The following is a 9,686-nucleotide window of genomic DNA, read 5'->3' as shown; positions in this document are numbered from 1 at the left end:
TCGTATCATCTGCAAACTTTGCAATGCTCCTCCTATACCCGAGTGTAGATAGTTACCAAAAGTTAAAAGAGCAATCGACCCAAAATTAACCATTGCAGAGCACGACTGCAAACCAAAACCAAGTTTGGAAACCATGCATCCCACACTACCACCCTCAGCTTACTGTCACCGAGCCCAGTCCATGTCCATATTTACACTTCTCTCTTGATTTCACGGATTTAAGACCATACTGTCGGTTGACACTCCAGTGCAGCACTGTTGGAGGTGCCATTTTTCGGATGCAAGGAAAGGAAAGACTGGCATTTAAGCACCCTCTTTCACGACTTCAGAATGCCCCAAAAGGTTTTTCAACCAATTAAATACTTTTGTTCTGAAGTGGCGTCACTGTTCTAATGTGAAAACACGGCAGCCAAGTTGTGTGCAGCAAGTTCCCAAGTGCAGCAATGTAATTTTGACCAGATCATCTATTTTTAGTGAGGTTGATCCCTGGGTGTAATTGTAGGGCAAGGGATGCAGCAACACTCTCCTACTCTAATATAATGCGTTCCTTTACGTCCACCTTAGAGGGTGGAGAGGACCTCAGTGGAACGGATCAACCGCAAGTCATCTCCTTTGACTGGGCTGACCTTCCTCAGTATTGCTATGGAGTGTCAGTCTCGGTGTGTTTGCTCAAGTCTGAGATGTTACACTGAGGTCCTGTCTCCCTGCTCAGGTGGATATAAATACCCCATGCTATAAATTAAATGAACAGCAGAGGACTTCGTCCGCGTGTCTTGCTTCTATATCCACCGTCAACCAACACAAATAAAACATTATCTGATCATTATTACTCTAATGTTTGTAGGACGGTTCTTTATTCACTGTAAAGCGCTTTATAATGTCGTGAAATATGCTTTATAAATGTTGATTCTTTCTGTTTAGATCAATCGGAAATATGAACTGCGTATGTGTAACTACCAACCTTATTAGCATGCATTTTAGAATTGATGGACAACGTCTTGCAGCCAAGAATGGAAACATCGATTGATATTGATAGCTCGATTGGCATCAGGACACAGAGAGTGAGTTCAACGAAGAAACTGAATATCTGTATATCAGTGGGAAGAACATGTTAAGGAAATCAGAAATAAAATAAAAGATTTCTAGCAACGAGAATCGACGTAAACAGAGTGACAGTCCAATTCTAGAAGAAATTCAACTCAAAGCATTGAACTTATAAAACAGCCACGTGTGGGCAAAGGAGCGGAACTGGTCTTTGCCAGTTGCACTAACCCGTTATTGATAGGTATATCTTCAGTTAGGTGGAACAATGCTCGTGTGGAGCATTAAATACAGAGAGGGCCGCTTTTGTGCTGTGCATTCTTTGTAATTCTATGCAAAATAAATCGAACATATACGCACCTGACTTTGCTCACACCTAACTTTGCTGACTTACAAACTTTACTCGTGCATCAAGATTTAAATTCTGTACTTACAGCAGCAGCAATGTGACAAGAATCCTCGGCACTTATAGAGTTGCAGGGAACGATTGAGGTCCAATCAGGGAAATCAAGGAACAATAAGAATCCATTGGCTAGAACCAGAAGGACACTGATCAAATTCATCACCAGGCAGGCTCGCACCTTCAGAGAGTAAGCAGCAGTTAATTCAGATATCTTTACTTCATGACTGTTGATACTGCCTCAGTGACACCGTTAACTTTAAAACACAAGATATGAACATCGCAGACCAATTCCACTGAATAGGTAATACTAAAATTAAAATGTAGTATTTTACTTGTGGATATAGCATTTAATGAAATATGGCAGTTCATATAGTAGGCATAAAGCATGATCCGCAGAATTGAGATGTATTTCAATCTAATTTCTCTACACCTCACTTTAGAAAGAATTCAAAGAGATCCTTCTGGAGATGGTGAGCAGCCAGAGGTCCTGGTCCACATTGTTACCGACGACATAGGTTGGAAGAGGGTAGAGGTCCTGAAAAAGGATTTTAGGGAGTTAGGAAGGAAATTAAAAAGCAGGACCTCCAAAGCAGTAATCTCAGGATTATTCCCAGTGTCACGTGGCAGTGAGCATAAGATTAGGAGAACTGCTGGAGAATTCATGTAGGAGGGAGACCATCGGATTTCTGGGGCAGGTGGGATCTGTAGAAATGGAGGGGCTACACCTGAACAGGACCGGAACTAATATCCTTGCAGAAAGATTTCCTAGTGTTGTTTGGGAGGGTTTAAAACTGCTTGTCATGTGTATGGGAACCCGAGGAGTAGCTCAAATTGGAAGAAAGTAAAGCTGGTAACATGAGGCAGAATACTAGCAAGTGACATCAGAAAACAGGCAAAACAAAGGGGAGCATCAACTAGGCTTAGAATGTAGAATGTCAAGAAGACAAGGTTAAGGGCACTCTACCTGAATGCACGCAGCATTCGCAACAAGGTAGATGGTTTACAGGCCCAAATGGGGGTAAATGGGTATGATCTAATTGCCAAAAAGGAAACGTGGCTACAGGGTGACCAAGACTGGAACTGAATATTCAAAGATATTCGACATTTAGGAAGGACAGGCAAAAGGAAAAGGAGATGGTCTTGCACTGATAATAAGGGATTGGTACATTAGTAAGGGAGGATCTCAGATCGGAACAAGAAAATGTAGAATCTGTTCGGGTGTGCAAAAGAAACAGCAAGGGAGAGCAAATATTGGTAGGAGTTGTTTACAGGCCAACAAACTGGAGTGGTAGTGTGAGGCATGGTATTAATCAGGAGATTAGAGAGGCATGTGGCATGGGTAATACATTAATCATAGGTGATTGCAATCTGCATATAGACTGGGTAAACCTTATGAGTACTAATGCTGTGGAGGACGAGTTTCTGGAGTGTGTTAGGGATGGTTTTCCAGAGCAGTATGTTGAGGAACCGACTAGAGAACAGGCTATTTTAGATCTAGTATTATGTATTGAGAAAGGGCTAATTAATAGTCATGTTGTGAAAGAGCATTTAGTGAAGTGTGACGATAATATGATAGAATTTTGCATTCCGTTTGAAAGTGGGATAGTTCAATCTGAGGGCCAGGGTATTAAATTTATACAAAGGAAATTATGAAGGTATGAGGGGAAAATTGGCTGAGGTGGATTGGGAAAATGCATTAAAGGGTATGACAGTACATAGGCAATGGATAGTCTTTAAATACATATTACATAGTTTACATCAACTATGCATTCCTTCAACGCACAAAACCCCAAAAGCAAAGGCAGTCAACCGTGGGGTAAAAGGAACTTAAGGATTGTATAAGATTAAAATTAAAGGCCTGCCATAAATAATAGAAAACATGAGGATTGGGAGGATTTCAGAATACAGCAAAGGAGAACCAAGAAACTGAAAAACAAAGGGAGAATAGAATATGAATGTAAGCTGGTTAAAATATAAAAACGGACTGTAAACACCTCTGCAAGTAGGTGAAAAAGGAAACATTTGGCTCAGAGAAACGTGGGCCCATTCCAGGCAGAGTCACGAGAATTTATAATGGGGAATAGAGAAATGGCGGAGAAGCTAAATGATTACTTTGTGCCTGTCTTCACTGAGGAAGATACAAGAAATCTCCTCGAACTAAAGATCCAAGGGATTAGGGAGAATGAAGAATTGAAGGAAATTAGTGTTAGTGAGAGGTTGTATTGGAGAAATTAATGGGGTTGCCGGTTGATAAGTCTTCAGGATACTACATTTTAATTTTAGTATTACCTATTCAGTAGAATTGGTCTGCCATGTTCATATCTTGTGTTTTAAAGTTAACGGTGTCACTGATATTCTACATCCAAGAGTATTGGAAGCGGTAGCTGTGGAGATAGTGGACACATTGGTGATCATCTTGCAAAATTCTAGAGATTCTGGCGCCGCTCCTGCGGATTGGAAGGTGGCAAATGTCACCCCGCTGTTTGAGAAGGGAGGGAGAGAGAAAAAAGGGAATTACAGACCTGTTAGCGTTGCATCAGTCGTTGGGCAAATGCGAGAATCTATTCTACAGGATGGACACTTGGATAATAATGATCTCATTGGGGATAGTCAACATGGATTTATCAATGGGACATCATGTTTGACGAGCCTGTTGGAGTTTTTGAGGATGTTACTAACAAAATTGATAAAGGGGTGTCGGTGGACATGTAATACTTGGATTTTCAGAAGGCTTTTGATAAAGGCAAACACAGCAGATTGATTAGCAAAATTAAAGCACATGGGATGAGAGGTAATATACTGGCATGGATTAAGGCTTGGTTAACAGGCAGAAAGCAGAGAGTAGGAATAAACGGGTCATTCTCGCGTTGGCAGGCTGTATGTAACTGCTGGGGTACCACAGGGATCGTGCTTGGGCCGCAGTTGTTCACAATATATATATCAATGATTCGGAAGTGGGGACCACATGTAATATTTCCAAGTTCTCAGAAGATAACAAAACTGGTGGGAATGTGTGTTGTGAGGAAAATGAAAAGTGGCTTCAAGGGGATTTGGACAGTGGACAAAAACGTGGAAAATGGAATATAATGTGGAAAATGTGAGGTTATCCACTTTGGTAGGAGGAATAGATGTGCAGAGTATTTCTTAAATGGTAAGTGATTAGAACGTATAGACATACAAAGGGACCTGGGTGACCTTGTCAATAAGTTAATGAAAGTCATCATGCAGGTGCAGCAAACAATTAAGATGGGTAATGGTATGTTAACCGTTATCACAAGAGGATTTATGTAGAGGAATAGTGAAGTCTTGCTTCAAAAGTATAGAATATTGGTTAGACGGCATTTGGAGTGCTGTGTGTAGCTTTGTTCCCCTTACCTTAGGAAGGGTATTATTGCCGTAGAGGGAGTGCAACGAAGATTCACCAGAATTGTTACCGGGATGGCGGGACTGTCCTATGAAGAGTGATTGGGGAAACTGGGCCTGTATTCTCTATAATTTCGAAGAATGAGAGGTGATCTCATTGAAACCTACAAAATACTTAAAGGGATAGACAGTGTAGATGCAGCTAAGATGCATCCCCTGGTTTTGGAGTCTAGAACCGGAGACACAATTTCAAAATAAGGAAGAAGCCATTTACGACGGAGATGAGGAGAAATTTCTTGACTCAGAGGCTTGTGATTCTTTGAAATTCTGTATCCCAGTGGGCTGCGGTAGCTCAGTCATTGAGTAAGTTGAAAGCAGTGATTGACAGATTTCTAAATACCAATGACATAAGGGGATATGGGATGGTGTGGGGAAAAGGTATTGAAGTGGATGATCAGCCATGATCTTATTGAATGGCGGGGCAGGTTGGATGGGTTGAATGGCCTATTCCTGCTCCTATGTTCCAACTCGAATGGTGCCAGTGATGAGGGATTGTAGTTTATAGTTGCAAGGAATGGCTGCAGAAGCTGTGGTTCTTCTCTGTTGAGCAGGGAGGGGTAAGGGGAGACTTAACTGAGGTGTTCAACATTAAAAACGGGTTTGACAGAATGGCTGCAGGGTCAGTGACCAGAGGACACAGAATTAAGACAATAATCAAAAGAAGCGGGGAAAGCCGAGAAGCTTTTTCTTTTTCGGCTGAGGGTTCTTGTGATCTGGACTACACTGCCTGAACGAGTGGCAGAAATAGATTCAATAGTAACTTTGACAACGGAATTGGATAAGCACTTAAATGGAGAAAAATGCGTGGCTGTGGGGAAAGAGTGGGGGATGCAGTAGGACTAATTGGATGTCTCTTTCAAAGAGCTGGCAGAGGCAACATGGAGGAATGGTCTCATTCAGTGCTGTATCATTCTAGGATTCTATGACTCTAAGTTGGAGGAGAAAGAGTTTTTTGGGGCAGGTCGAAGGTAAAATGTGCAGGGAGCCTACTGGGGAATGACATTGATTAGGAATAGATTAAAACGAGCAGATCACACAATAATTAAGTTGCAAGTTTCTTCAGGGCAGGCTTTTAATCAAGCTAAGAATCGCTAAAAAACAAAAGAAAGATGCTTGGAATAGAGCTACTGTTATTGGGGAAAACAAATTGGCTTGATGTCGACATTGTGTGATAGTGTGAAATGTATTTCCACTGATGTCATTGGAAGAGATATATTGCATATAGTTGAATGGAATTTACACCACAGAAACTGGCCATTCGGCCGAACCAGTGGATATCGGTGTTTATTCTCCAGTCGAGCCTCCTCCCAGTTTACTTTATCTCACCCTACCCTTCTAGTCATTTCTCCATCATGTACTTATCCAGCGTCCTGTTAACTGCACCTAAACCCAGCCGGTTTAGATTTTCGAGATAGTTATAGCTATTCAGTTGTGCTATCAGCCTTCTAATTATTTGCTGCACTTTCCCCACTACCTCTATACCTTTTTTGGACCAGAACAGTGCACCGTACTCTGAGGGTGGTCTGATCCAAGTTCGATATAATTTTCACGTAACATCTGTGGTTTTGAATTTAATCCCTTTAGTAATTTGAAAGGGGGAGCTGTAAAAACTGTGTGCTGCATCACTGTTACCTGTTTCACACTAGAACACAATATGCCCCATTAAATGCGGCTCCACTTCACTCATCTCAGTTGATGACTATTTGTCGAATCCGCATTTAATCATCTCAGCAAACAGGATTTAGAGTGAAAACCGTACTCCTTGCAATGAAATACTTTCCTTATATAAGAACCTTTATGGTTGGACTCACAAGGCGTGTACTTGACACCGTTCCCAGAACGCACCACAGGCTCCCTGAAATTATAAACTGGAACCAAAAATTTGAATATTAATTTCACAGGATAAAGCCTGTTTATATTGATTACAACTATCTTAATCAATGGATCATAATACTTTGGATGATTATTTGCAGACTTTTTCCGGTGTTGTCTCCGAGGGATCTGTATCAGCTTTTTACTATGCGTTTCAATGAGTTAGATGAAGCAATAGAGGGCCAAATGTCTGAAGACACTAAGTTAGCGGGGTCAGTAAGTAATGTAGAGGGCAGCAGAAAGTTGCAAACAACAGCTGATTGCATTTATAGAGCGCCTTTAACATAGTAATAAAGCAGCGTTAATGTGCAGATGAACAGTGGCAAATTCAATTGATTGTTTGGAAATTGTGAGGTAATTCCTTTTGGATCTAAAGTGATATATCAGAGTGTTTTCTAATTGGTGGGAAGCCAGTGACAATGGAGGAACAGAGAGATTAAGGTTCCATGTAAATAAATCATGTAAAACTAGTGGCAGGGAACAAAATGCACTGAGGAACAATTTGTACTCAGGAATCGGAAACACAATTCCAAAGTTTGTGGATGAATTCAAATTTGGGCGTTTTAATGAATACTGAAGAAGACTGCGACAAAATATAGGACAGCATTATTAAACGTTAAGATTGGCATTGTAAATTATTTTCAACACAAACAAGTGTGGGGTGGTACATTTTGTTCGGTGGAGGCTTCCTTTCACAGCAGCTGCCAAATCCGTGACCAATAACCACCTGTAAAGACAAGGGCAGCTGATGCATGGGAACAACACCACTTGCATGTTCCCGTCCAAGCCACACACCAGCCTGAATTGGAACTATATCACTGTTCCTTCAATGTCGCTGGGTCCTGGAACTCCCTTCCTAACAAAACATAGACTGCAGCAGTTCAAGAAGGCGACTCACCTCCACCTTCCCAAGGGCAATGAGGTATGGGCGATAAATTCTGGCCTCGCCAGCAATGCCCACATCACATGAAGGAAGTAATTTAAAAAATCAGGTCATGTCCTCATTGGAACATCGTTTAAATGGGATAGAGGAACAAATGGATCTTGAGGGGTGGGGCACATATTCACAAGTCATTAAAAATAGTTATCGGGGCCAAAAGCTACAAAAATGGCAAAAGAAACACTAAGGTAAATTTCCAGAGGAACAGAGCTGAAAAGAAAGGTGATGCTGCCGAACATACAATGGCTAAAAATATTCGGCCCTAATCTGTTCAATTCTAACTGTCAATTTCCTTCTAACATTTTCTACAACTAACAATGAACATAAACTCACCGACAGACCGCTCCACCAGTGTATTCTGTATTGTCTTGTTATAGAATAAGGACTCAGAATTAATGGCGTCCAAAAGAGGATAAAAAGCACTCCTGACACAATCTGAGCGACCTAAAAGAGAACAAATAGCAACGAAATTAAAGTGTATAAAATCAAATAAAACGTAACAGTGAGAGAGTCGGGGGTTGGGGGAGAGATCGGAACCAAAACAAATAAAATATTCGTGATTAGATCATTAACAGGAACATCTAAGAATCACCACCATAAACAATCGATTTATTTCGAGATACAGCACTGAAACAGGCCCGTCGGTCCACCGAGTCTGCGCCGACCAACAACCACCCATTCATACTATTCCTACATTCCTACCACAACCCCACCATGTCTATATTCCCCCACCACCTACCTAGACTGGGAGCAATTCATAATGGTCAATTTACCTACCAATTTTTGCAAGCCTTTGAGGCTGTGGGAGGAAACTGACGAAAACCCACGCGGTTCACAGGGAGAAATTGCAATCTCCACACAGGCAGTACTCAGCACTGAACCTGGGTCGTTGGAGCTGTGAGGCTGTGGTGCTAATCACTGCGCCACTGTGCTGCCCACCAATGCTCTCCAAGACCGGCGCACCGTGGCTGCAGGAATAAAGGCAACAACTCTCCGAGGTTGCTTGGGAAGCACCACCTGCGACCTCTACCACCTAAGAAGAGAGCAAGTTCGTGGGAACGTGGCCACCTCCAAGTGCCCCTCTAAATCAGACAAGATCATGACTTTGGAAATATGTCACGGTACGTTCATCCTCGGTGGCTCCAAATCCTCGAACCCCCAAAATAGTAGCATTGTGGGAGCATCATTGCAATAATGACCGCTGTGATTCAAGACGAAGGCCCACCTCCATGATCTCAAGAGGAACTGGTGATAAACATTAAATATCGACCTTATCCGCGACGCACACATCCCGAGGCTGACTTGAAAAAAATACTTAACGCATAACCTCATGCATGAACATATTTACGGATTAGTATATAGAGTGGAATTCTCGACGTGGTCTTAGCATTCCGCTAAGAATAGCGAAAGGAACTCATCTCCATCGTCTATTTAGTGGTGGGAAGAACAAGTTAAAGGCAGTCAGAAATAAAATAAAAGTTTATTAGCAACAAGAACAGTGGTGCACAGAGTGACAGCCCAATTCTGGACGGTGAGAGTGGTCAGTAACTGCAGTGAGACAGGGACACCAGCAGATGGAGACGGTGAGAGGGGTCAGTAACTGCAGTGAGACAGGGACGCCAGCAGATGGAGACGGTGAGAGGGGTCAGTAACTGCAGTGAGACAGGGACGCCAGCAGATGGAGACGGTGAGAGGGGTCAGTAACTGCAGTGAGACAGGGACGCCAGCAGATGGAGACGGTGAGAGGGGTCAGTAACTGCAGTGAGACAGGGACACCAGCAGATGGAGACGGTGAGAGGGGTCAGTAACTGCAGTGAGACAGGGACGCCAGCAGATGGAGACGGTGAGAGGGGTCAGTAACTGCAGTGAGACAGGGACACCAGCAGATGGAGACGGTGAGAGGGGTCAGTAACTGCAGTGAGACAGGGACGCCAGCAGATGGAGACGGTGAGAGGGGTCAGTAACTGCAGTGAGACAGGGACGCCAGCAGATGGAGACGGTGAGAGG

The 9,686-nt window shown here is 42.7% G+C and overlaps 1 long non-coding RNA gene across 1 annotated transcript; it reads right to left on the bottom strand.

Moving 5' to 3' along the window:
* Positions 1–1,506: 1,506 nt before the first annotated feature.
* LOC137345307 (uncharacterized) lies at positions 1,507–8,089 on the bottom strand. The gene is made up of 3 exons (XR_010968562.1): positions 8,013–8,089; positions 6,679–6,735; positions 1,507–1,622 (listed from the first exon to the last, which is right to left on the bottom strand). It is a non-coding gene; the product is annotated as an uncharacterized lncRNA (long non-coding RNA).
* Between the last annotated feature and the right edge of the window lie 1,597 nt (positions 8,090–9,686).

Source organism: Heterodontus francisci, chromosome 28, assembly GCF_036365525.1.
Source record: "Heterodontus francisci isolate sHetFra1 chromosome 28, sHetFra1.hap1, whole genome shotgun sequence".
In the NCBI taxonomy this organism is placed as follows: Eukaryota; Metazoa; Chordata; class Chondrichthyes; order Heterodontiformes; family Heterodontidae; genus Heterodontus; species Heterodontus francisci.
Note: the sequence above shows the minus strand (reverse complement) of the source record. Positions and strands in the feature narration are given on the sequence as shown.